The 4,599-nt window shown below is 37.2% G+C and overlaps 1 pseudogene across 1 annotated transcript; it reads left to right on the top strand.

The window, feature by feature from the left end:
- Positions 1 to 296: 296 nt before the first annotated feature.
- On the top strand, positions 297 to 2,745 carry LOC311076920 (trace amine-associated receptor 13c-like; annotated as a pseudogene). Its single transcript has 2 exons — positions 297 to 654; positions 2,097 to 2,745. The product of its transcript is annotated as a trace amine-associated receptor 13c-like (transcript).
- Positions 2,746 to 4,599: the final 1,854 nt, after the last annotated feature.

The following is a 4,599-nucleotide window of genomic DNA, read 5'->3' as shown; positions in this document are numbered from 1 at the left end:
ACTGCTGATACACTTACAGCAGATGTGACAAAGTAAATGTTCTTTTACTTTATACTGACACACCTATTGTTTGGTAATTGCATTGTGTAAAAACAATTTCATGTCTCTCTTTTGACTCTTATGAACAGCAGTTTCAATGTCAAAGTTGAGATTATTAAAATAAAATAATTAGGCCTATGCCATTATGTAGCGTCAGTGTGGCCGATAGAGGGTAAGTCGGTCTGATCCAGACACTTTATAAATGAAAGGACACTAAGGAGAGCAGAACAAACATTCTAACAGCAGGAGACTCATTCATGGCCTTTGAGACAGAGGATCATGAGACTCAATACTGCTTTCCTGCCCTCAACTCATCATGTATCAAGAGAATACGCTCTAGATATGAATACAATATCATGTATGTGTTTTTTTCATTGTTGTCAGCATGGACTGTGTTTCTGAACCTGCTGGTGATCATCTCCATCTCTCACTTCAAGAAGCTTCACACTCCAACAAACCTGATTATTCTCTCTCTGGCTGTGGCCGACCTGCTTGTTGGACTTATTGTTATGCCTGTAGATGCCATCAAGCTGATTGAAACGTGTTGGTACTTGGGAGACACTTACTGTGATCTGTTTTTGATAATCATGGGACTGCTTATCTCAACATCTATTTGTAATTTAGTTTTAATTGCTGTTGATCGTTATGTGGCTGTGTGTCACCCTTTACAGTACCCACAGAAAATCACCACAACTAAAACTTTAATAAGCATCTGTGTCTGCTGGTTTTTCTCCTCTACCTACAATATTGGCTATGTAATTAGTGGCAGATATTTTGAAAGATTCCAGAGACCAGATGTGTGCTATGGAAAGTGTTATTTAATAATCAGTTTTTCATTGACATACACAGACCTGTTGTTTTCATTCTTGTTTCCTTGTACCCTTATTATAGTTTTATATTTAAGGATATTTTATGTTGTACATCAGCAAGTGAAACTTTTAAACTCTCTGATAAAGGGTGGTAAATGTGTAATGGAAGGTTCTGTGAGGAGGAAATCTGAGAGAAAGGCTGCAATGACATTAGGAATCATTGTGACAGTTTATCTGCTTTGCTATATTCCATACTATATATTGTATGTAACAGGGACTACAGTAATCTCTTCTGCCACGGTGACATTTCTAATATGGACTTTGTATGTTAACTCAAGTCTGAATCCTCTTATCTATGCTTTATTTTACCGCTGGTTTAAAATATCAGCTAAACACATCTTAAGTCTTAAAATATTGGAGCCATCTTCCTCTCTCATAGACCTTTATACAGATTATGAATAATTTAAAGACCAACTGTACTGTACTTAATTTTAAGCCATTTATTTAAATTTGTTTATTTTTGTAATTTATTTGTCAAATAGTTTTTGTCTTAATTTTTAATCATATATATACAAGTCCCCACTGTAGTTTGGGTATTTTGTTTGTGACTGCTGATACACTTACAGAAGATGTGACAAAGTAAATATTTTTTTACTTTATACTGACATCTATTAATGTGGAAATAGCATTGTGTAAAAACAATTCATGTCTCTCATTTGTTTCTTATGAACAGCAATTTCACTGCCAAAGTTGAGATTATTAAAAGAAAATAATTGTCATTATGCAGCATCAGTGTGGCCGGTAGAGTTTAGAGATTAGAGATTAGTAGGTCTGATCCAGACACTGTATAAATGAAAGGACAGTAAGGAGAGCAGAACAAACTCCTAACAGCAGGAGACTCACTCATGGCCTATGAGACAGAGGAACATGAGACTCAATACTGCTTTCCTGCCATCAACTCATCATCAAGGAAAAACGCTCCACACATGAATACAATATCATGTTTGTGTTTTTTTTCATTGCTGTCAGCATGGACTGTGTTTCTGAACCTGCTGGTGATCATCTTCATCTCTCACTTCAAGAAGCTTCACACTCCAACAAACCTGATTATTCTCTCTCTAGCTGTGGCCGACCTGCTTATGGGACTTGTTATGCCCATAGAGGCCACCAGGCTGATTGAGACGTGTTGGTACTTTGGAGAAACTTTATGCGGATTCTATTCAATATTTATTGATGTGCCTCTTTCAGCATCTCTCAGTAATTTATTTTTAGTTGCTGTTGATCGTTATGTGGCTGTGTGTCACACTTTACTGTACCCACAGAAAATAACCACAACTAAAACTTTAATAAGCATCTGTCTGAGCTGGATTTGCTCTTCAGCTTATATTACTGCCTCTGTAATTAGTAGCGGATATTTTGACACTTCACACAGAACAGACGTGTTATCGAGAGTGTTCTGTTATGATGGGTTTTGCCTGGAGAATCATTGATCTGTTTATGTCTTTTATTTTTCCTTGTATCCCGATCATAACTTTATATTTGAGGATTTTTTATGTAGTACATCAGCAAGTGAAAGTTATAAACTCTCTGATTAAGGGTGGTAAATGTGTAATGGAAGGTTCGGTTAGGAGAAAATCTGAGAGTAAAGCTGCTCTGACATTAGGAATTATTGTGACAGTTTATCTGCTGTGCTATATTCCATACTATATCTGTTCTATATCAGTAATCTCTTCCACAACCATAAATCTATTGACATGGGTCTTGTACACAAACTCAGGTCTGAATCCTCTGGTCTATGCTTTATTTTATCCCTGGTTTAAAAAGACAGTTAAACATCCTAACTTTGAAAATATTTCAGCCAGCATCCTCTCTGGTTGATATTTTTACACAATATTAATTGTAATTAAATAGGTTAAACCTTCACTCTGAGAGCAATTTCACATAAACTGCATTATTGTTATATAGTCATAAAGGTAGATTAACAGTTTATCTTTGTAATTTACACTACATGTAGCTCACATCAAATTAGAATTAAAATATTTCCCCGTTAGCCTGCACCCCCACTTTTGAAAAATGCCCAGAAATGGCATACCCAAACTAAAACAGATACAGTTCATTAACCCTTTGCACTAAAAGCACAAGTATGGTCTCATTTATAAGCTGACACTTTGCAGTTTATTGTAAATTTAGAATTAATTATTGTCATAATGAAAATGTTATAAATAGCTTCAAAGTTTTGTAAAGTTATTAGAAATGTATTTTATGAAATATCCTCATGAAAATAATACTTAAGTTGGCATTGTATCAATCTAGAAATGCACTGCAGCTAAAGCCACATGTCTGACCATGTTATGTTTAAAATCTGAAGATGATAAGTCTAAAACTCTGTATTTAATTAAAGGGGTGATTGACTTTAGTTAGTGTGTAATGTTGCTGTTTGAGCATACACAACATCTGCAAAGTTACAATACTCATATTTGCTTTTAAAGAAAAGGACTACAACAAATGGCTGGTTGGGACTACACGACATTCCTCTCGGGTTAGTGACATCATTAACCCTAGAATTTACATAAACCCCGCCCCCGGGAACACACAGTCCATGTTGAGAAGAGGAAAAGTTGTTGTATAAGAGTACATTTGTGAGTCAGCTCAAACTTTAGCATCCATCTTTTCACATGCAATAGATAGAAAGTCACTCTGTGTGCATCTCACAACAGTTCCTATATGAGCGATTTATAGATTTTTCATGACAGAATATCTTAACTGAAGATAGTTAACTCCACATCAGCAACATAAATTCATCAACTAACCATTCAGAGACGTCCTGTTGCATTCTACATGTCTTCTTGAGTCTCTCCATCTTTGTCTGACTCCATTTTAATATTAAAGGCAGAACAGTTTCTGTCATTTTAATGTGTCTGCATCATAGACAGTATAAGAAGTGGACAGAGCCATCTCATTGGATCTCAATTGAGACAAGTGAAGCCCATTTTTAGCGATTTCTTAGCACTTCCTTTCCTGACGCGCAGACTCAAACTGAGCAAAGCGTTACACGGACCACGTGAGCAACCCGTATGTCTTCTAGTAGCTGTGCCAAGAGAAATCTGAATCATTCCCTTCCGAATCTTGCAGAGACGGAGAGTGTGAGTATGAGCTGTCCATGAGCTTGGAGCAGGAGCAACTTTTGCTAGGTATTCTGATGAATTATTTTGTCATTTTGCCTCCATGTCCCCCCAATTGCGCGCAAGCTTCTCCTCCTGTCCATACGGTAATCTCTCTACTGTGCGACAGAGAGTCGCGTGGTTATGACGCACTCGTTAGCCTACTTTTACAAAAACTGCTTCTACGGGGCCGTAACATAAGCTACAAGGTAATGGAGCATTTTATACATTGTCGTGTTTCTTTAGAAATAAATAATGGAAAAATGGAGTCTTCAAACGCATCAGATGTAAAGTTATTCGCTGTCAAAGTGACGCCAAAATGAATGGGAGTCAATGGGATGCTAACAGCAGGTGAAGTTCTGCTACAAGATGGTGGCACGCGGCCGGCTTCAACTTCCGGTCGACTTCCTTCCCGCTTGGTCTGCATGAGGTAATAGCAGCTGCTAACACACACTAGCTCTTGAAACCCCACCCTCTGCAGCAGCTCATTTGCATTTAAAGGGCCAGGCACAAAACGGTGCATTTTTGCAAACCCTCAAAAAGTGACAACTTTAACTTGCTATATAAAAATATCTGTGAGGTATTTTGCG

Source organism: Abramis brama (genome assembly GCF_963993115.1).
Source record: "Abramis brama genome assembly, chromosome: 25".
Taxonomy (NCBI): domain Eukaryota; kingdom Metazoa; phylum Chordata; class Actinopteri; order Cypriniformes; family Leuciscidae; genus Abramis; species Abramis brama.
Note: the sequence above shows the minus strand (reverse complement) of the source record. Positions and strands in the feature narration are given on the sequence as shown.